The sequence below is a fragment of the Nomascus leucogenys genome, chromosome X, assembly GCF_006542625.1.
Source record: "Nomascus leucogenys isolate Asia chromosome X, Asia_NLE_v1, whole genome shotgun sequence".
NCBI classification, from domain to species: Eukaryota; Metazoa; Chordata; class Mammalia; order Primates; family Hylobatidae; genus Nomascus; species Nomascus leucogenys.
Window position 1 is genome coordinate 27,404,703 of NC_044406.1, and position 24,141 is coordinate 27,428,843.

The 24,141-nt window shown below is 35.2% G+C and overlaps 1 protein-coding gene, 1 long non-coding RNA gene and 1 other non-coding gene across 3 annotated transcripts in view; 2 read left to right on the forward strand and 1 right to left on the reverse strand.

Moving 5' to 3' along the window:
- The window catches only part of IL1RAPL1 (interleukin 1 receptor accessory protein like 1), a 1,381,368-nt gene that overhangs the window by 340,365 nt on the left and 1,016,862 nt on the right, over positions 1-24,141 (forward strand). The gene's annotated exons all lie outside the window — the stretch shown is intronic.
- Positions 265-18,336, reverse strand: LOC115833368. The gene is made up of 3 exons (XR_004028804.1): positions 18,011-18,336; positions 12,898-12,899; positions 265-276 (listed from the first exon to the last, which is right to left on the reverse strand). It is a non-coding gene; the product is annotated as an uncharacterized LOC115833368 (long non-coding RNA).
- Positions 7,681-7,750, forward strand: LOC115833442. Its single transcript, XR_004028873.1, has one exon. It is a non-coding gene; the product is annotated as a small nucleolar RNA SNORD74 (small nucleolar RNA).

The window sequence follows — 24,141 nt, forward strand, 5'->3', positions numbered from 1 at the left end:
TATCCACCAGATTATCAGAGGATGCCCGTGCAGCTGGTCGATGGACCAAACTTGGAATGCCAAGCCTGTAAAGCACAGATGATGCATTACCTAGGTGAGCTTCACACATTTGTAAGGAAGTTTTAAGATCAATCTTGTCAGATACCCAGAGCCAGATGACTGTATTTTTTTTTTTTTTTTTTTTTTTGAGACGGAGTCTCGCTCTGTCACCCAGGCTGGAGTGCAGTGGCGCAATCTTGGCTCACTGCAAGCTCCGCCTCCCGGGTTCACGCCATTCTCCTGCCTCAGCCTCTCCGAGTAGCTGGGACTACAGGCGCCCGCCACCACGCCTGGCTAATTTTTTGTATTTTTTTTTTTTAGTAGAGACGGGGTTTCACCGTGGTCTCGATCTCCTGACCTCGTGATCCGCCCGCCTCGGCCTCCCAAAGTGCTGGGATTACAAGCAGATGACTGTATTTTTAATCTGTGTGCTGCTCTGTTTTTTAAAACTAACATTTCTATTCTAGGAATCTTTTATTATAATTTAGATCTAGAATGACTTTTTTCTAAATGGCTCCCAATGTAATGACTGTGTCTTCAGATTCAGCAACCATGTTTTCATTATACTTTGAATCACAGAGTATAATTGTGCATTAGAGTTTGGGGTTTGTTTTTCCTATTAAGAAACTCCTTTTCCTTGCATCCTTTCTGATAAATATAATTATTTTTTCCACTATGGAATACTACTACACTTTTGAAACATAACCTCATTTGAATGTATTTTAACTGGGACTTCATTGCCTGAGGGAAGATGGGTTATTAGTGACATGTGTCTTGCTTCTTGATACAGAAAAGATAATATAAAAGCAGTGTTTCTACTATATCTTAAAAAAAGCTTCATATAAGCCAATTTTCTTTAATGATATTGTAGCAAGGGAAAATATTGTACAACTCATTTACCTGCATTCTTACATATTTTTCAGCCTAAATGATAATTCTGGAGATTTTCATTTGCCTTATCTTGAAATCAAATTAAATCATTCTTTTGTGATATGATACGCAATTTGTGACATTTTGAGCCAACAGTATATTAAGATTTAATTTTCAGTTCATTCTAGACCTAGTGCCTAAATGAAATTTATTGAGACTAAGTAACTCTGCATTGATTGTGGGCTGATGGTTCAAGTACAGTGATTCAGTGATTCTTAGTAGGGGAGAAGATAGGGCGTGTAATTGAACTTATCTGTGGATTTTTGAAAGGTTAAGGCAATACCTGTTCTTCCAACCCCTCACTGGCTCCACATTTCAAACACACGATACCTGAGTTGGAAATATCAGCAAATGTGTTTCTAGATGGATATGTGAAAGTAAATAATTATTGACTTACTGTGTTTTTTAAAATTGTGGTATACCATACATTTACTGCTTTAAACATTTTAAGTGTACAGTTCTGTGGCATTAAGTACATTCACATTGTTGTGCAGCCATCATCACCATCCATGTATAGAATTGAGTTACTATTTTTTAAGATGTATTTTTTTCACTTAGATTCTTCTGAGTTTGTTAATGATGTCCAATTAAATGTATACTTATGTTATATGTATGAGGTTACTTTTTAAATGGGAAAGCTGAGCTCCATCTGCCTGAGGGCACTGTAAAAATTTAACTTTCAAAAATGTAATTCCTGTTTTGCTGTTGTTGTTCCTCATGATTTCCTTTTTATATGAATATTTTCTTTAAACATATTGACAGTCAATTTGACAAGCTGTCACTTCTGGCAAATGCCACTTTTTCCATTAGTAATTTCCTTCTTTCAAGAAACACTATTAGTCACTATATCTTATTATATTAAACATCTCCTTTTAACACTGGTGACATAAAAATGTTTTACTAACAGTTCTCACGCAGAAATATCATATTGAAACAAAAATTAGAGGACCAGAGGCATTTACTCAGAAAGAACAAACTCTTTTTCTTAGTAATGACAGTGACCCAACCAATCAAATAAATTGAAAAAGTAATAAAATGAATGCATTTTTATCTGAAACGGATGCCACCAATAACATTTTGAGAATTCCAATTTAAAAGGCCCAATGCCCCCATGCGAGATTAGTTTTTCAAGATACTTTTACAGGGCTAGGACATTAAAGTGTTTGCTTCTCTATTGGAGCAGCTCTTTCGACAAGCTGGAGGACTGATCACATCCCTTTGCCAACTGCAGTTCAGATAGGCTCTGGGAAGGCAAAGTACAGGATGTCATGCAAGTGAAAACAGAAGTGGTTAATCTTATGGATAGATCAAGGAAATTTATCTGAACTTTAGAAGTGAGACTTGATGCTAAATAGGTGTTTGGTATATGAAAACTAAGGATGAAGCATTCCTGGTAAAGAGAAAGGCCTGATTGAAAGCTCTGAGCTGGGAACGCAGCAGAGGGAAGCCTACCTTAGAAGGAGGGATTGGTCTGGCAAAGTGCTGGAGAACATAGGTTGTAGGTCATATAAAACTTTGTAGGAGGTTTGAGCTTCTTGAAGCCTGTGAGTGCAATGAGAAGCTACTGAAAGGTTTTTAGCAGGAAATTAACATTGTTTCTAATTTTTATTTTTAGGAAAATAACTTGTCACTAAGTGGTGAATGGGAGACAAGAATGTCTATGAGGCTAAAGGCTGTTCTTGTTGAAGCCCCAAAATACTTATTTATTCTTTCTTGGTGTAAATGAGATGAAAGATACTACAGGAACACCACATGTGTTCAATAACTGCGGGAGTGATATACTTCCCTACGGGGACATGAACAGTACTTGAACAGCTGTTAATGTCTGTTGCCCTTAGGAAATTTATTTCATCAAGCGTACAGTGTTTCAACCCTTATTAACTTATTTCATAAGGCATAATATATCTGACTGTGATCTGTTCACTTAATGCTACTCTGCTCCTTGCATGAGCATGGGACAGCCAATTGCTCTGTGTAGTTGTAGTTTATTAACGTGCAATTAAAGACATTTATCATAGCTCTGAAAATGTTCTCTTCTCCCATAAAATTAACATCATCTCCTCAAAAAGATGCTTATGATATATGCTGGATTATAGTTACTGTTAAAATGTATTCAGAAACAAAAATAGAGTTGAAAACTATAGAGGAATTTTTTTAAAGCGTGGGCTTTGGAGTCACACTTGTGTTTGAATTCTAGTTTTGCCACTTACCAGTCATTTGCACTTCAGTAAGGTACTTATCCCTTCTGAACCTCAGTTTTTCATCTGGAAATAGACATAATAACATCTACTTTATGAAGTTGTTGGTTATATAAAGCCATCTATGAAAAATGGTTAGACCAGTGACTGACACATATGCATTCCATAAGTGATAGATACATAAATAATATAAATAAAAAATGAATGCAATAGCTGACAAATGTGCTTAAAAAGTCTACAATGCAAGTTATTTTTATAAAGTATAAAATCCATGTGACCATATAATATACTAGGACAAGAATGCCTGTTAGATTTCAGATTCAAGACAATATACTAAGTTTAAGTGTAGTTATCTTTGCTAGGTTAGCTTTATGTATTTGCATGAATAATTATTTAAATTTGTCTGATTGTACTCCGGACTGGCAGGCAATAAATTTCATTATCCAGTCTTAAAATGTGAAGAGAAGACAGCTCAAAGTTCATTTCTCATGCCTGATCTTTCTGGGGGATACAATGTACAACGTCAGATAATTCTTTTGCCTTCTTTTGTGCATCCAGTAACAGTTATGTCATTTTATTCTGAATCAGCCTTTTCGCAAAACCATTATGTGATAAGCTCTTGTCTTGGAAAACCTCAACAGCTTCCTCAACACCTATATTTTAAATCCTGTTTAAATGAGATTAAAATATGGCACTCTGTTAAGCTGTAAAACTGGCTTTTTGCTTTTCAGTTGAGTGTTGGTTTGAATGTGTCATTTGACCTATATTGCTGCTCTGAATCTTCCTCGGTTGCCCCAATGATGACAGTTTCAATGATGTGGGTGTTTGCAGCAGAGTTGTTCCTAATAAGGAAGTAACGCTATTGTCTTTCAGACATCATTCAGCCTGAAAAGTACTATTTTTCCCACCTAGAGCTATAAATGTCTGTAAAATCTTTTCTTCTTTTGGTAGCATTTGCAGCAGCAGCAGGAAAAAAAAAATAGTCCTAGTAGATTTGCAGCTTTTGTAGTTTTGGGGTGTCGTGGTTCCAGGCTAAGATTCACTCACCCTTCTTCAAAAGTTGTATACAAAGAGTTGATAGCTAAATGGTGACTGAAGTACTTGATTTATTAGTGTCTGGCAGTCATCCGATATGTACTAGAATACAAGACTCTCTGTCAACAATAGCTGCATAAAGAGCAAACTGCTCTGCCTGAACCTAAAATAAGGCCTTCTGCTGTCTGCCTGTTAATTGAAGACAAGTGGGCCAGGAGTGGCTGATGATAAAAAAACGAACAAAGAATAGGCAATTGTCATGCACACGGAGGCACTACCTGTGCCTCTTTGAGAAACAGAAATCCCCTGACCTGGTTCTTACATTGAGAGAAGCTAACCCAGCCCAGTAATACATTTTAGCTCCTTGCATGTATAATTAGGACCATTGAAAAATAGGATACTACCTTTTTATTGGGTCAGGTAAGAAGATGCAGGAGGAGGGAGAGCAAGGTGCCCTACTTGAGGGTGGGATTGAGATTAGAATGTGAAGAGAAGAGCAGAAAGCTTCCTTCTTACACAAATAAAGCTTCTGTGGATTCATCTAGAAAAATGAGTAAAAAAAAAAAAACAGGAGTGGAACTGTAGTTTCTAAAGTCTGTGGAGTTGGGACAAATGGTAATTATAAAGACTAAATGTGAATACTCATAGTTCTTTAATTTGATTGTATTACTATTTAATTCATAGTTTTGAAGGAAATAGCCATTATATTAGATGGCACATTAATTTTAAGATGCAACCCGATTTTCAAAATGTTAAAATGGAAAAGAAAGTTAAAGGGTGATTGTTAGGACAAGCATCTCTAAATACTCTGTGTGGAGGCATTTTAATTCCATGCTATTGCAAAGTTAAACTCAAAAATGTTTCAAATTACTGGGTGTTACATACCCTTCTGGTGGAAGCCACATTTTCTCTTTCTTTCCCTGTTTACCCTCCCTCTTCTCCCCGCTCCCCAAATCTATCAGTAAAGACCACCTTGCTGTGGGCAGCTAGCTGAAAGAGACCGTCTGCCTTACGAATAGCCTACACTGGATTCAAACTACAAAGAAGCAGGTTGGGGGAAGGAGGAAGTGAGGATTTCAAGTCAAGAAAGCATTATCCTGCCTACTCTGGCAAAGTATTCTGCCAGCAGCATGTTTGGATTCACACTGTGGGTTTACTTCTTTCCATTTAATGCTTTTTGTTGACCTTATAAAGCCAAAAAATAAAGGAACACCCATGGCACTGCTGGAAAGAGATAACTGATTTGTGAGGAACCTGTAGGCATTTTAGCCACTAACCAACGTATCAAAGTGGGCACAACTAACACATGTTAACAGTTTTCCCAAAGTAAGACGCTTGATTTGGAGTGAACAGCCCTTGTACTTTTGAGATTTTATTTTATGATCTTGTGAATTGATGTTCTGTGAGGAAAACTTGCCTTAGTTTTAATATAATGGTCAGTGACTAAGAAAAATCAAGGAGTTGGGCTGGGTGTGGTGGCTCTCACCTGTTGAGAAATTTACATGTCCATCAGTTTCTTGTACTGTAGTTTGAAATCAAGAAACTACCTCAGTTTCTTGTACAAGTAGTTTGAAATCAGGTGGTCAAGTTTCATTCTACCCTGCTAGAATATGCAAGAATCCAAAGCAATAATGTAATTTATACATTTCAAAAGGCTAATGCCAAATTTTATCAGCAAATTGGTCATAAGTCTCCAACTGGAACAAAGTGAGTGATTGTTGGGCAATGTAGTCCTGCAATGTGAAATTCTTGTATGCATTCCTTCTTAAAAGGAAACAAAATAAGCCTTTCCTATAGAATTTCCACTTCAAGGTTCCATCATCGGCACATATCAAATACTGTTGGCAGTGCTGAAAGTAAAAGCAAGGACTCACATAAAGTCTTTGGTTGCTGAAATTAAAAATAGTTGTCACTATTTTCAATATCAAAATCCTATGGTTTTTGACAGGTTTAAATTCTCTCTTGATTCATTTCAGAACAGGGTCATCTTTTTATACTTCTTTGACATTTTAAAAAATAAGTAGTTTGGCTAGAAATTGAGTGTTTCAAACCATCTTGGCCCTTTGCACCCTAAAATTTCAGTAACACTGTCAAGTGAATCAGTTCTTAAGAGCTGGAAACACAAAGAAGACAAATATCAAAGAATTAAAATCTTTTCTTGAATGACAAAATTGACATTATCTACTACTTATATAAGGAGACTACATTGTGGATTAACCCTGAAATCAGTACTTGGAAAGTTTATTCCAGTGTTTCACTGAAATTTAAATTCATGACATTTGAAAAATGTAAGTTATAATTAAACACTGAGAGTAATTCTTGTGGTTATTTTATATTTGTTAAGTATTCCATGGTAAATGTGACCTATAAATCTGTTAAATACTTGGGAGTAAATTTACTTTTACTTTCTGTGGAAACATTTGGATTACTCCAACAGTAAAAGTAACAGATTAAAAATATAATATTCTTTATTTTCAACTTTTATTTCAATATATATGCCAGTCAAATGCCAATGAATAATAATCACATTTGATTGTCAAAGCTCATGGAATGGTACATCTAAGATTTGTACACTTTTTTTTTTTTTTTTTTTTTGAGATGGAGTTTCACTCTTGTTGCCGAGGCTGGAGTGCACTGGTGCGATCTCGGCTCACCGCAACCTCTGCCTCCCAGGTTCAAGCGATTCTCTTGCCTTAGCCTCCCGAGTAGCTGGGATTACAGGCATGCACCACCACACCCAGATAATTTTGTAATTTTGGTAGAGACAGGGTTTCTCCATGTTGGTCAGGCTGGTCTCGACCTCCCAACCTCAGGTAATCCCCCCACCTCAGCCTCCCAAAGTGCTGGAATTACAGGTGTGAGCTATCGTGCCTGGCCTGTACATTTCTTTATATATGAAGTTTGCATTAAGAGATCATGAATGTTGAACTCTAGTGAATGATATGCCTGCTGAAGTGTTTTAAGGGTGAAGAGTACTGATGTCTGCAACTTACACTGAAATAAAATGGAGCGATATTTGGATAAAAGGATGAATAGATGGGTGTGTATGTAATAAAGCAAATATAATACAATTTATTATTGAACCTAGATGGTGGGTATGTGGGTGTTCACTGTAAAATGCTTCCAACTTTTCTTTATGTTGGAAAATTTTTCATAATAAGATGTGAGGAAAAAGCTTAAAACATGCTTGAATTATAATTCTATAATGATATATTAATATTAAAATACTGGAAGTACTCCTGCTTCATCAAAGTTACTTTCAAAAATATTGGTTTTTGTCATCTTCAAAGCATGTAATAAGAGTTTATTTTTAAATGAAGTATTAAAAATAAAACTTTTAATATTTGAAACTTAAATCTCACATGGCACTGTTCCTATTATGGATTTGGGGGTTAGATCTGTAGCTACACACGGTATCTTCTTTCAGTGGCTCATATATACAAGATTTCAATTTGTAGTTCCCTCACTAAAAAACAAACAGCCTTTGATGAAACTTACCTTGATAGGGACATCTGAAAGTGTTGATGAATGCCAAGGACTCTAATGGAAAACAAACAAACAAACGATAATTTAAAAAATACTGTTTGCTTTAAAATTCTAGTAAAATGGAGTTAGACTACATGATAACATTAATCCCATTTGCTATGCCAACATTTAAGAAGGAATCTGTGGTTTATCATCTGGTTTGCCAATTTTTTGTTAAATATAAGGAACATTTTAGTAATAATTTTTAAAAGATTACATGCAATAATAGCTTAAACTTTAATACCCATTAATGAGTATCCATAAAAAAACAATTCAGTACCACTTAAAAATAATTTGAGTATCAGTCATCATAATACGATGAACACATTTGATAAGAGAATATGTGAATAGAAGTACATTGAATCAGTTTTATTCCATCTACAGATGCTGAATGGCATAGGGAATTGTGGGTCTCATGAAATTTTCTCAGAAGTACCCGGAGGATCTTCACTACAAAAACACAATTTTTTGGTTCTTTGCCCACACAGGAAACTTTTCTAGAAAAGTTTCAAAGAATACATGCCCAAACATGAATCCTGGAAAAGAAAAGTGATCTTCTAAATTTGAAAATGAAAGATTTATGTGGCTCTCCCGTGAAACATCCTCTGGCGGGGGAGTAGGTACATGATGGAAATACGTGGATTTTCACTGAAGAAATGAAAATATAAGTGGCAAAGTAAACTTCATTTATACTATTGAAATATTCAACTGAGGAAAGTACATTACTTTTTAAATTGGAAGAAGCAAAGGCACATGACATTTTTTTACAGGCCATGTCATTCTCTCATTACTTTTATATTGAAATTAGTTGGACTTTTCTTTATCATAACGAGTGTTGCCACAGTTTACACCTGCCGTTCTGACTTTTCATATACCACCTGTTGAGAGGAATTTTTTTTTCATTCTGTTATCTACATCATTGAAAAACTTAACACAATCCATGTAAAGAAGAAACAAAAATATACTTGTAATGTTCACATAAATATAGAAATATAACTTAGGAGTCCACCTGATGCTAGAATTTTTATCGCATTTTAAGTGTTATGGAGTTTTAAAATTTCCATGTGACTTAATAGCTGGAAGGAAGCATTAGTGTTTAAATATTAATTTCAATGCCAAAGATAAAGCAAATTAATACTTTTAAATGAATATTTTAAATTCCCTAATGAAAAGACAATTGCATAAAATTAAGTATGTATTTTAGTTTGAAGGACTAAATCATTCGTAATACATGACCATACTACCTACCTGATTCATCTTTTTGCCAAATATTTCAATATTAATTCTTGAAGTCAGTTCTTAGCACATATCAACTTTTACTGTTGTGGTGGGTGAGAGAGTGGAGAATCAGGCTTTAAGGTGAATTTATAATTTACTATGTGAATACTGCCAGGAGTTAAAATGACCTTTAAACATTTTGTGAATTGCCCATTTCAATACTTACGGATTTTGTATACACAACCCTGTATAGTAATTACGAAGCATACTAAAGTTTTAGAACTACTAAGTTAAACTTAAGAACCAAAGGGGCCAGGCGTGGTGGCTCACGCCTGTAAAGCACTTTGGGAGGCTGAGGCGGGCGGATCACAAGGTCAGGAGTTCGAGACCATCCTGGCCAACAGGGTGAAACCCTGTCTCTACTAAAAATACAAAATTTAGCTGGGCGTGGTGTTGCGTGTCTGTAATCCCAGCTACTCGGGAGGCTGAGGCAGGAGAATTGCTTGAACCAGGGAGTCGGAGGTTGCAGTGAGCCAAGATCGCGCTATTGCACTCCAGCCTGGTGACAGAGTGAGACTCTGTCTCACAAAAAAAAAAAGAACCAAAGGACGTCTATTTTGCAGATATTTAGACATTTGATTATTTGCTTTACAAATAACTAAGAAAATACCTAGTGATGAATAAGAGATGGATAGGTGATTCTATAGCTAAGCTGTTCAGTACCGTAGCCATTAGCCACCTGTGGCTACTTAAAGTTAAGTTCATTATAATTAAACAAAATAGAAAATTTGGTTCATCAGTCACAGCAGCCAGATTTCAAGTACTAACAGCCAAATGTGCCTAGCAGCTTCATATTGAACAGCACGGAAAGACGTTTCTATCATTGCAGAAAGTTCTACTGAAGAGTATTGTTCTCAACTGTTCGTCTCCCTGGGATTTTATCTATTTTGTTAAAAGATCAGACTTCTAAAAACATAACACATTATTTTGAGAATTATAGAATTTATTTGAGATTCAAGTTATCTGATAGGAAAAGTTGATTGTACATTTTAGATGTTGTATTTTCTGAAAATATCTAGTATTTTTAAAACAAGAGTACTTAGTAAGAATTATTGATATGGCACTGCACATTCCTTGTCATTAAAAAAGTGGTCAGCACAAGGAAGAAAAAAACCATATATAGTTTAATTAAAAATCACTTTTCCTCTCCTAAAATTATTCTTTAAGTTGTGGTTTACAGGCTTGATTATAACAAACCATCTCAATGCCTGCATGCAAAAAGCTAAATATTTTTGACCAATCTCATTTTAAATTCATGGCCACAACAATTCTCAAAGGAGATTCAGCCTCTCCAAGCACCAAACATCCTATTCCATTTCCATTTCTTATTCTCTAAACTGATTTTCACACCTTCTTCTCTCTCTTCAAACCTCCCTCTCACAACAGTTTTGTCTTCTTTTTACTTCATTGAGGAAAAGAAATATGACACCCCATTTCCCTCATTTTTTCATCTGCAAATCTACCAGCTCCTCTGGATTCAAATCTCCATTCTCCTCTTCCCACCTTTTTTTTAGAGATGGAATCTCCCTCTGTTGCCCAGGCTGGAGTTCAGTGTGTGTGATCATAGCTTACTTACTACAGCCTTGAAATCCTGTGTTCAATAAATCCTCCCACCTCAGCTTCCTAAGTATCTAGGACTACAAGTGCATGCCACCACACCCGGGTAATTTTTAAAATTTTTTGTAGAGACAAAGTCTCACTGTGTTGCCCAGGCTGGTCTCAACTCTTGGCCTCAAGTGATCCTCCTGCTTCAGCCTCCCAGTAGAACTGGGATTACAGGTGTGAGCCAATATGTCCAGCCTAAATCTACATTCTTGGCCTGCCTGTCAGTTGTACTGGAATTGACAAGTTTACCTGTTCTCATATCACGTCCAGCCTTTCCACTTGGACTCTGGATTTCGTTTACTCTTAACTTATTCATGCATTTTCTTTTGAAATTATCTCCTCCTTCAATATCAATTTTTTGTATGTGCCTATAAGTATGTTCTGCTGTTTTCTAACTTTAAACCCATGCAAAAATACGTTCTTTTAACTCTCTTTTCTCTTTTGGATATTACTTTGTTTTTCTACTCTCCTTGCTACATGCAAACACACATCAAAATCTAGAAGGAATTATTCATACTTTTTATTGCAATTATTTACCTCATATTCTCTTTTCAAATTAGTTCATCAGGGCTTCCCTGACATAGGCTGGTTTTCCTTCCTTCTTTCCTTCCTTTTTTTTTTTTCTTTCTTTCTTGTTTTTGTACCCTGCGGTCACATGGCTATTGCATTGCCAAATTGAATGGCCGTGTCTCTGTTCTTCCCATACTTGATCCCTCCAGAGAATTTGGCACAGTTGACTACTTGCTCCTTCTGGAAAACTGTCTTCTTTTGTACTGAGCCACATAAAATCATCCTGGTTTCCTCCCTCTCAGTTTCCTTTTCTCATCATTTCTGTACCCCCAAATGTTAGTGTCAGTCCTAGCTTCATAGTTTCTTTTGGATTAAATCATCCAATCTAATGTCTTTAAAATGCTAACTATATGCAAATGACCCTCAATATGTTTTTATATTTAATTCTAACTTATCTCTTGAACATGAGGCTTTTTTCCCCTCAAACAGCTTACTTGACATACCCATGGGAGTATGTATCTAATATGAATGTCAAACTTAACATAAACAGACCTTTTGATTTTTTCCATCAGACCTCCCAGAATAAACAACAAACAAACCTGCTGAGCCCTCACTGATTAACTGGTTCCATTATGACCCGACGACTAAAGTCAAATTTATAAATGCTTTTATAAACTTCGTATCTAATCATCAGTGGATCTTGTCTCCTGTACCTCCCATCCCCCAAATCTGGCCACTTTTCTATTTCTTTATTATCACTACCTTATCTCAACCCTTATTTCTTCTCACCTAGACTGTTGCAATTATTTCCTGTCATGTCTTTTTTCTTTTGTCACCATACAATTAAATCACCCTTCTTCCTCTACAGATACAGTAATCTTTGAAAAGGTAGACCAAGTAATTTTACTCCATTGACTTCCTATAATCCTAAGGCAAAGATCTGAATATTTTAACCTGGTCTACAAAATCCTTCATGTCCTAACTGCCTAGCTTTTTACCCCACGTCATTCCCTTTCCCACTTCCATCTCAGGCCAGCTCCTACATTAGCATCTTTATGTAGTTAGTAGATGTTTCTCTGCATGAAATGTTCTTACTTCAGATCACCTCTATGTGGGCTTCTCCCTTAATTAAGTGATACTTTCTCAGAAATCTTAATTAAGTGATACTTTCTCAGAAATGCCTTTGCTGACCTAACGAAAGTAGGAACAGTCACTCTCAATCACTTCACCCTATTACAGTTGTCAGTGTGGAACTTATGCTCTCTAAAATCTTTCTTATTTTACTTATTTACTGATTAATTATCTCTCTTTATCTGCACAAAATAATCTCCATTTTATCCCCACCGTCTGGAGCTTTGCCTGTTCTAGAACCTGAACTCTTTGTATGAATTAAATAAGGATGAAGTCAGAAGAAACTCTACTATTTTTTGTTTCAAGTATGAGGCAATATTTAACTATTTGAAGTTATGGGACTACCAAAGATACTCCTTCTGGTTGACACATTACTGAGACAAACACCAGCGATATGAAATTTCCATATAGTCATGCATCACTTAACAACAGGCATATGTTCTAAATGCATTCTTAGACAATTTTTTGTTGTGGAAACATCAGAGTATACTTACACAAACCTAGATAGTATAGCCTACTACAAATCTAAGCTATATGATAGAGCCTGTTACTCCTACAAACATGTTACTGTACTGAATACTTAGACAATTTGAACACAAAGGTAAGTAATTGTGTATCTAAACATTTCTTAACATAGAAAAGGTACAACTCAAATACAATATTATAACCTTATGCTACCACTATCATATTATGTGGCCTGTTATTGACAGATACGTTGTTATTCTGTTCATGACTGTATTAGTACCAGGTTGTGGCTGTTTCCAATACATCCTCTCCCACGCCTCTCATTCCTTACTGAAGTCACCAGGGTAGTAGCAAATCACTGGAACCAGACCAGTAATATATCTGACTTGGTATCTGTGACTGTTCTGAGAAATGTGTTGAAAGGCAGCCAGGCTGCCTGATGATTATTTAGTAGCTGTCTTTGTTCACTGAACAACAGTGAATAATATCTTTGATCTCTGCCACCAAGAAATAAACAGAACCCATCAGGAATTTAATCCCTGGGAATGATTTTCACATTTCCTGGTATAGATGTTTGATTTTGAAGCTCATATGGTGTGCACAATAAATATTTACCTATTTATGTCAAAATATATGTTAAATCATTTTTATGGTTGATATGAGGAATTTGTGAAACAGTCCCATCCTTTTGTTATTACTGTGTTTTTGGAAGAGGACTTCTCACACCTTAACCTCATAAATAGTTTTTCCTGTGTGTTAATGCAACAAAATGGAAGCAAAAAGATATATTTTGGTTTCATTTATTTTATTCACCTAAATCTATCCAGAGGGAAAGCACTAGAAGTGTTTTCTTTTTAAGAGTGTTAACTTGTATTCTTGGCAAGATCTCATCAAAAGCCTAAATAACGAAGGTAAGAGTCAGTATTCTGTGGACAGCTTAGCTCTACACAAGACCTTCTGTCCATCTTGCTAGTTATTTTCCAGTTAATGGAAATCTTATAGACAGAGAAGCTCATGTTAGCTTCTCCCGCATAGTATTATGTCAACAATCCTTACTCTAATCCTTGAAGCAGCTCTTTACCTAAATGTTACAGAGATGGAGAATCACAGCTGCCAGCAATTCAAAGTATAACATGCAGTAGCTATTTTTAAAAAAGCATTTTTATTTGCTCTCATAAAAATATCATCTTAAAGGGTTTTTGAAAATTTATTTGTGATTTTGTCTTTTTTTAAAGTATTGAGAAAACTATTGAGTCTGAAGTGAAGTCTCTAAAATACATCTTGTCTTATTGTAATGTGACTGACATTATGTGTGAATTTTAGAATTAGATTTTTCACTTTATACATTCATTACATAGTGGCACTTGATTTAAACATTGCATCAGTACTGTAGACCTTTCTGTTTCCCTGGGGCATCATGTATAGAGTGTCTATTAGCTTTAACTCATTTCTAAAAAATTAACTTACAAGAATAAGAAAAATATTGAAAACTCTTGAAAGTAAGTTAGAAACGACCATGATTTTAATTTTAATTTTAATTTTTTTTTTATTTTTTTGAGACGGAGTCTCACTCTGTCACCCAGGCTGGAGTGTAGTGGCACAATCTTGGCTCACTGCAAGCTCTGCCTCCTGGGTTCAGGCTATTCTCCTACCTCAGCATCCCGAGTAGCTGGGACTACAGGCACCTGCCACCACGCCCGGCTAATTTTTTGTATTTTTAGTAGAGACGGGGTTTCACCGTGTTAGCCAGGATGGTCTCCATCTCTTGACCTCGTGATCTGCCTGCCTTGGCCTCCCAAATTGCTGGGATTATAAGCGTGAGCCACCGTGCCCAGCTGATTTTTTTTTTTTTTTTTTTTTCTGCAAAACCAGCTAAGGGAGGTGTTTGGGTTTCCAAGGAAATACCGGCTATAAGCATCATTGGATGTTTTGGTGGGGTAGGTTTTTTGAAAATGTGTATGCAGATAATAATGAGCAATATTGCATAAGTATTTTAACTACTTAGATTAATTGTTTAAATTTGGTTAACATAAAATCAAGGAAATGGCTTGCATTATTCTGTCTTTTCTTTTCAAAACGGTGTTTCCTTAACGATTAATTCTAACAAGTCTTGGAACCATGGGCACTTTCTTTCCTCCTGTCACCATGATTGATCCCTATTTTGTTGGAAAGTGAAAATTGAGCAATTTTAACTCTAAAGGCTAACATTATGGAAAAAAATTTCAACTGAATTTGGTAGTAAATGCTATGTATGAAAATATTTAGAATTTAAGTACTTCTCTTTACAGACAAAATCATTTATTTTCAGTGTATTATGAACATAGTTCCTAGTAGGGTATGAAAATGATTCACTTTTAAATTATGAATTTTTTTTCCAAATTCCATTATTAAAATTAGTAAGTGTAAAGTATGACTTTTTAGCAATATTTCATTAGCTATCATTAACAAGTATTTAACCATCTTGTTTCAAATTAGTTAGCTAATGAGGTATAAATTATTAAATCAAACTTGAAAATTTTATTTGGACAAGTATTGTATCGTTAATTTAAAATGATTACAATGTAGTTGAATTGTTATTCAATATTATTTTTTTGCCTATAAAAATAAATAAGAGCCATAAAAACTTATTTTTCAAATGGTGTTATCTGTGCTATATTTAAAATAGGCTGGGCGCGGTGGCTCATGCCTGTAATCCCAGCACTTTGGGAGGCCGAGGCAGGTGGATCACAAGGTCAGGAGATCGAGACCATCCTTGCTAACACGGTGAAACCCCGTCTCTACTAAAAATACAAAAAAACAAACAACAACAAAAAAAAAACTAGTTGGGCCTGGTGGCAGGCACCTGTAGTCCCAGCTACTCGGGAGGCTGAGTCAGGAGAATGTCATGAACCCGGGAGGCAGAGCTTGCAGTGAGCCAAGATCACGCCACTGCACTCCAGTCTGGGCGACAGAGCGAGACTCCATCTCAAAAAAAATAAAAAAATAAAAAATAAAGTCAGGTTTGCATATATGAGCATATGCATTTATAACTACATGGAAACTTCCTTAAATATTTAACATTTCTCCTTAAATTTTTTATTTTATAGTACTTTATTATGGGTAGATTCTAAGTTTACTTATATTCAGTGTGTATACAAATTGAGATAGAGGTTGTAATGGAATGTATAACTTGAATATTTCTATTTGCATTGCCATAGCATCATTTTATTTTGCTCTTAGCAAAATCTTTCTATAGAGGCTTCTCCTTTCAATTCTAAAGAATCTCTTATCTTTAAAAAATATGTCTTATTATTTTCTTACAGTGTAATACTAAAAAAAATTACCGTCAGGTTTTTCTTGATCCTTCCTATTTTCCTGGATGTGTGCTTTTGTGTTTTCATTCATATGGTTAAATACATCTTCAAATTCAAGTACTAGTGTTTCAGAGAAGTAATATACTTCTTTTGTTCTGGTTCCTCTTAAATGTTAGTAATAAAGAAACAATTAACCCAGATATAGAGCAACTCAGTGAAGGGAAAATGTCTTCATGGGTCCCTTGAGAAAGACCTATTTAGCTTTTTGTGTTTCTAATTTTTAACATTGAGTACAGAGTATATAGCTTTTACACTTTTTTTTTAAATTTTAGCTTATTTGTAATGCTAACAGGTAAAGTAGAAAAAAAATCATTAAAAAAATGGGGATTTAGTAGAAAAGGAAAACTCAGTCCCTAAATAATATCCTACACATTTACATTGTTTCCTTATGATATTTTAAGTGTTCCATATGAGTATTTTTATTTTCACAATGCCAAAGTTATCACTAATTTTAAAGCTAATACTGCCAATCTTACTCTTCCAATTCTACTCCAAATCTTTCCCTTCTAAATGTTTGATCCAAGTACCTCCCTTTGGGACAAGTACCAAATGTCTTTCTCCATATGATTTATTGAATGAATTAATTCTGAGTGAATTAATTAATTCTGGGAATTAATATTTCTTTGATTTCTAGCAAACCAGAGCGTTTTCTTCAAATGTGCATTAACCATTTGTTAATTATATCTTTATGTATACACCGTAGACATTGTGTATGTGTCTGCAGATTTCCAGCTTGGATTTATACATTTTAATTTTCATTGGTTTGCTTTTACTGTCTTAGGCCCCTCAGTCTGTGGGTAGACCTTGGAGGAGCAAGCTTTCAGATCTTTTCCACTGGAGTTCTCTCCCCCATTGCAGCTCAATGGCCATCATGATACCTACTAGAACTTTCAGTTTTCTGAAACTATGTAAACACCCTTGTAAAAACACAGTTAGAGTCACTGTGGGCGAGTGTCTTCAACCACCATTCCTCTCCTGTAACTGAAAAGAGCTGATAATATGTCAGTAGTTTTATTTTTGTCCATCATTCAAATAGAGTTCCACAGTAATTGTTTCCTCTTGGAAGATACCTTGCTTAGCAGTGGGAAAAAAAAATGGATTTGACAGGGTAAAATGTTATCAGAAATGGGCCCTGATCCAGAACCCTAGAGAGAGTTCCTAGACCTCACACAAGAAAGTATTCGAGGAGAGTCCATAGAGTAAAGTGAACACCAGTTTATTAGGAAAGTAAAGGATTAAAGAGTGGCTACCCCATAGGCAGAGCAGCGGCATGAGCTGCTTGACTGAGTATACCTATAGTTGTTTCTTGATTATATGCTAAATAAAGGGTGGATTATTCATGAGTTTTCTGGGAAAGAGGCAGGCAATTCCTGGAACTGAGGGATCCTCCCCCTTTTAGACCATATAGGGTAACTTTTGGATGTTGCCATGGCATTTGTAAACTGTCATGGTGCTGATGGGAGTGTATTTTAGCATGCTAATGCATTATAATTAGCATATAATAAACAGTGAGGACGACCAGAAGTCATTTTCATTGCCATCTTCGGTTTGGTGGGTGTTGGCCAGCTTCTTTACTCCATCGTTTTCTGTCAGCAAGGTCTTTGTGACCTGTATCTTGTACAAACCTCTTATCTTATCCTGTGACTAAGAATGCCTAACCTCATGGAGATGCAGCCCAGTAGGTCTCAGCCTCATTTTACCTAGCCCCTAGTTAAGATGGAGTCACTCTGGTTTGAATACCTCTGACAAAAATATTCTAACTATAAATACATCAAACCACATTGAAAAATTCATCACCAAGGTACTTTCGGTACAGTTCATTACCCCATATCTAAAAGTGATCTTGAAATCTGCTTGGTTATTAGTGGAGACGTTTCACTTCCTTGTTATTAAAAACTTTTTCGCTAACTGCCTTATTAAGAAGCTATTCATATCCCATACAGTGTACAATCAAATTGTTTTTAGTATATTTACATAGTTGTGCAATTATCACCATAATCAATTTTACAATATTTTCATCACCCCCAAATGAAACAATGTACCCATTAACAGTTACCACTCATATTGCTCCTAACCCTTCCCCCTCAGCCATAGGCAACTACTAATTTATTTCCTGTCTGTATGAGCTTGCCTATTCTGCACAATTTATATGAACAGAATAATAAAATTTGTTGTTTCGTGACTGACTTCTTCCACTCAGCACAATGTTTTTAAGGCTCATCCATGTTAAAACATTTATCAGTACTTCATTCTTTCTTACTGTTGAATTACATTCCATTGAATGGATATACCACATTTTATTTATCTGTTTATCATTTAATTGTCATTTAGGTTGTTTCTATTTTTTGCCTGTTATAATGCTACTATGAACATCATTTACAAGTGTTTAATGTGTTTTTCTGTCTTTATGAGTAGAAATGCTGTGTCATATAGTAACTCTATATTTAACTTCCTGGGGAACTGTCACACTTTCCAAAGAGGATGCACAATTTTATATTCTCATTATGTAATGTATGACGGTTCCAATTTTTCCATCTTTCTTAACAATACTTGTTATTATCTTTTTTATTATAGCCATAACCATTTTCAGCAGTTCTGTGGATTTATTTCACTTTCTTGATAGTGTCCTTTGAAGCACAATAGTTTTTAATTTTTTATAAAGTCTAGTTTATTTTTTTTTAGTTTTTATTTTTGGTGTTATTTCTAAGAGTCGTTGTCTAATCCAAGGTCACAAATTTGATCCTATGTTTTCTTGCAAGTTTTGCTATAGTTATAGCCCTTAAATTTAGTTAATTGATCGATTTACAATTAAATTTTTACAAAGCGTAAGGTAGAGTTCCAGCCTCCTTCCTTTGTTATATACATATGGATATCCAGTTGTCTCAGCACCATTTGTTGAAAAAAACTATTTTTTTTCCCATTAAATAGCCTGGCACCTTTGTTAAAAAATAATGGATCATAAAAGTAAGTTTTATTTCTGGACTCTCAATTCTACTCATTGACTTCTATGTCCATCTTTACACCAGTACCACACTATTTTGATTATCAGCACTGAGAGAACTTTAAATGGTTTATGGGGAGAGAGTAGCTTTGGGCTTCCCTGAGGGTTATGTCTTGCAAAACTGGAAGCTCAGCCATGGTACTGTTACAGGAATTATTGGCTCTTGTATGATGTGAGACTTGTAATCCAGGGTGACTCCCACGCCTGTCAAATGTGGACACTGGTTTATCTTCTGGAGGGTCAAGGAGAATTATTTATGAATTAACATATTGACTGTTGAACGTTTTCTCATTGAAGAGGAATACCTAATGCTGCCCCGCTAAGAGGCTGTTCTGCTTTCTGTTCTCAGAATGGATCTGATGCCAAGTATAGACTATAGTGAGCTTGTGAGTCTCAGTGTTCAGCAGAGCCAAAGATGAAGGCTAGGTGTGTGCCTAGACATGGAAACAGGGTGTAAAATGGTTTAAGCTACTTGGCATTTGTCTGTGAGGAAGTGTATCTCACACATATTTGCAGAGTATGTTTGTAATTAGGCAAATGTAGGTCACTGGCATTGATCTGCTGTGAACTAATTGATCTACCTTGAACAAACCCTTTAACCACTAAGCCACAGCTTCTTCAACTGTAAAATTTAAAGACTAGTAATTGATAGTCTCTATCCTTTATGCTGAATCAACCATCCTATGACTTCTCTAAGATTGTTCATACTGTAGTTTGATACTTTCTTACATTCCTGAAAATGTGAGTTTTGAGGTTTTTTCAGATGATTTTCTCTATGGGAAAAAATAGCATACAGAACATTCTCATGACCTCAGACTAGATAATAAATGACTGAGCAATGGAACTGTAACTGTGAATATTGAAAATTAAAAAAAAATTAGCCAGACATGGTGGGACATGCCTGTAGTCCTAACTACTTGGGAGACCGAGGTGAGAGGATTGCTTGAGCTCAAGCTTTTGAGGCTGCAGTGAGCTATGATTATGCTAGTGCACTCTAGCCTGGCCAACAAAGTGACACCCTGTCTCAAGAAGTGAGCCCCTGAATGTACTCTAATGATATAATAACCATTTCTATATACTTATGTGTGTATATATATATATATGTATGCATGTATGCATAATATGATATAAATCATATTACGGTGATGCTTTTGATTGGAAGACAAGGAGATCTTAACTCAGAGTGAGTGGTTTTAACTCTGATTATGCTGCTACCTGATGTACGACAATGGGTGATAACACTTCCATGAGTTCAAGTTCCTCCTCTTCACAATAAAAGTTTTGTGTCACTTGAGTTTAGATTTTCCTTTCAACTCTAAAATTATATGATTAATGACATGATATTCTTCATATACATCCATGCTTCTTTGACTATTTAGGCCATAGTGTCTCTCTCTAATACACATTTTCAGATAATTTGCCAAACTGAATTTTCAAGACATTCCTTCTCAGAAACACGGCCTCCAGTAAACAGGTTTTACATATTTTTTCCTTTTCCTGTTGGCCCTAATGCTATCAATCTTAGCCTCATCGTCTAGCTTAGTCATTTATGCAGGATCCTGTGTAAAGTTGATGAAAAATTCTGTCAATATGAAATATATTGAAGATTGCCAGTTTACCTTTTTATTCATTTATTGTCATGTCACTTGAAAGATATTAATGTTTATATCTGTCTAAAAATTTACTCTCTGAAAACAATAAATAACATTTGGCCTTTTGTGTTACTGTTTCTATTGAATAATTATTCTGAGGTCCCCTTTCACCCATGAAAGCACAGTAACTTGTACTCTAAAGCAAACCTACAAAATATTATATATATAATATCTAGGCGTAAGGTAAAATCTATTATTATGCTTGGGTCCTTAGGCTGTGACAGTGACCAGTTTTTACTTTCCTACCTACTTGATTAAGGTAACTCCAGTGAGGCAGAAAATAAGGGAACTGAGTCAAGAACACAAAGTGTGGTATGTAATTGCCATTTTAGATATCATTAGTAGTCACACTCCCAAAACATTAAAAATTAATGACAGAGTCAGGAAGAAGAGAGAAGGTATCTTTTGCATTGCCGTAATTTTTACAATGTCTACATGTTGTCCTGTAGCCTGGAATATGATATTTTAAAAATCATGGTTATTATCATCACTGAAGTTTCTTGGGCTGAAAAGGACATTTACCATACTTCATAAATTCAAGTCCCAGCCAGAGTAATCAGGCAAGAGAAACAAATAAAGGACATCCAAATAGGAAGAGAGGAAGTCAAATTATCCTGTTGGAGACAACATGATTCTATATCTAGAAAACCCTATAGTTTTGGCCCCAAAGCTCCTTCATGTGATAACTTCAGCAAAGTTTCAGGATACAAAATCAATGTACAAAAATCATTAGTCTTCCTATACACCAACAACCCAGCTGAGAGCCAAATCAGGAATGTAATCCGAGTCACAGTTGCCACAAAAATAATGAAATACCTAGGAATACAGCTAACTAGTGACATGAAAGATCTCTACAATGAGAACTACAAAACACTGCTCAAAGAAATCAGAGATGACACAGACAAATGGGAAAACATTCCATGCTAAGGTATGGGAAGAATCAATATTATTAAAATGGTGATACTACCCAAAGCAATTTACAGATTCAATGCTATTCCTATCAAACTAACAATGATGTTTTTCACAGAAGTATAAAAAATGATTTTAAAATTCATATGGAACCAAAAAAGAGTCCAAATAGCCAAGACAATCCTAAGCAAAAGTACAAAGCTGGAGGCATCATGTTAACTGACTTCAAGCTATACAACAGAGCTACAGTAATCAAAACAGCATGGTACTGGTACAAAAACAGGCACATAAACCAATGAAACAGAATAGAGAGCTCAGAAATAAGGCTATATACCTAAAACCATCTGATCTTCAGACAAAGCTGACAAAAACAAGCAATGGTGAAAAGACTCCCCAGTTATTCAATAAACAGTGCTGAGATAACTGGCTAGCCATATCCAGAAGATTGAAACTGGACCCCCTCCTTATACCATATACAAAAATCAACTCAAGATGGATTAATGACTTAAATGTAAAACTTAAAGCTATAAAAACCTTGGAAGATAACCCAGGCAATACCATTCTGGATGTAGGAATAGACAAATATATATTTCATGACAAAGATGCCAAAAGCAATTGTGACAAAAGCAAAAAATTGAAAAATGGTGTCTAATTAAACTTAGTTTCTTTTGCTGTGCAGAAGCTCTTATCAACAGAGTAAACAGCCTACAGAATGGGAGAAAACATTTGCAAACTATATATCTGACAAAGATATAATATCCAGCATCTATAAGGAACTTAAAAAAATTTGAAGCAAAAAACAGCCCCATTAAAAAGTGGGCAAGGGCATGAACAGATACTTTTCAAAAGAAGACATACATGTGGCCAACAAGCATATGAAAAAAAGGTCACTATCATTGATCATTAGAGAAGTGCAAATCAAAACCACAGTGAGATACCATCTCACACCAGTCAGAATGGCTATTATTATTAATAAACAGTAAAAAAACAGATGCTGGCCAGGTTGCAGAGAAAAGAGAACACTTACACACTGTTAGTAGGAATATAAATTAGTTTAGCCATTGTGTAAAGCAGTGTGACGATTCCTCAAAGACCTAAAAACAGAACTACCATTCATGCAGCAATTCCATTACTGGGTATATACCCAAAGGAATATAAATTATTCTACCATAAAGACACATGCATGCATATGTTCACTGCAGCAGTATTCACAATAGCAAAGACATAGAATAAATCTAAGTGTCCATCAATTACAGATTGGATAAAGAAAATCTGGTGCATATACACCATGGAATACTATGCAGCCATAAAAAGAGTGATATCATGTCTTTTGTAGGAACTAGGACGGAGATGAAGGCCATTATCCTTAGCAAGCTAACACAGGAATAGAAACCCAAATAACGCATGTTTTCACTTATAAGTGGGAGTTAAATGATGAGAACTCATGGACACAAGGTAACAACAGACACAGGGGCCTACTTGAGGGTGGAGGGTGGGAAGAGAGAGAGGATTAAAAAAAAATAACGATTGGTTACTACGTTTAGTACCTGGGCCATGAAATCATCTGTATAAAAAAACTCCTGTGATGTGAGTTCACCTTTATAATAAACTCCATGTGTACCCCTTAAAAATAAGTCAAAGATGTAATCTTTTCTCTCATGTTTTTATATCTCTGAAATCAAGAAATATTTTATAATTAATTGGCAGCAATTTTCTTGCTTGCTTGAACATAAAATAACATTGAATCTCGTCATCAGTGTATCTTGGAATAGACAAATTTAGTATGTTCAGAGGCAGCTTTAGATAGGGAATGACAGACCTCAAATTCCACAGTGTGTCACAGACTTACTAAATAGGAATACAGTATGCAAAAATTTGCTGATTAATCAGCCCATCATAACCGAGGCTTGACTGTATGCCTATGTGCATTTTTACTTTGTCTTTCACTTCAAAGCAGGTGCAGCTGCACAGTATGAATTCAATACCCACGGTAAAGAGTCCCTTTAAAAGGCTATATTTTTGTATTTAATATGTAGATACAGAAATAACAGAAAAAGATAAATAAGCTATCCAAATGCAAAGAAAATTACATTCATATAAATACCTCTTATTACCTTTTCCTCAACTCTGCAGAAAATATGAAGCAGGTTGGAATGTTCATTTTATGTGGCTCTCAAGGTACTATTCTCAAAAAGATAAAATGAGAAACAGTAAATTACTGTGAAGTTTAGTAATAAGAGCAAAAAAGACATATATTTATGAGAGTAAAAATATTGAGTAGCATTTGGCCAAAGGATCTTGAAACTGATTTGAATTGATTTCTCTTAACCAGTGTAAATAAAAATGATTTATCAATAAAAGCTTATTTCTAAAAGTGTTTTTTTCCTGTTTTTACTGTTCTTTTCAGAAGCGTTCTTTTGCTTAGGAACAGTTTAGAATATGATCTTTTTATCAAATAAAATTTCCAGCAACTTGCAATATCAGAGACGATTTTCTTTCTAGAAGTTTTA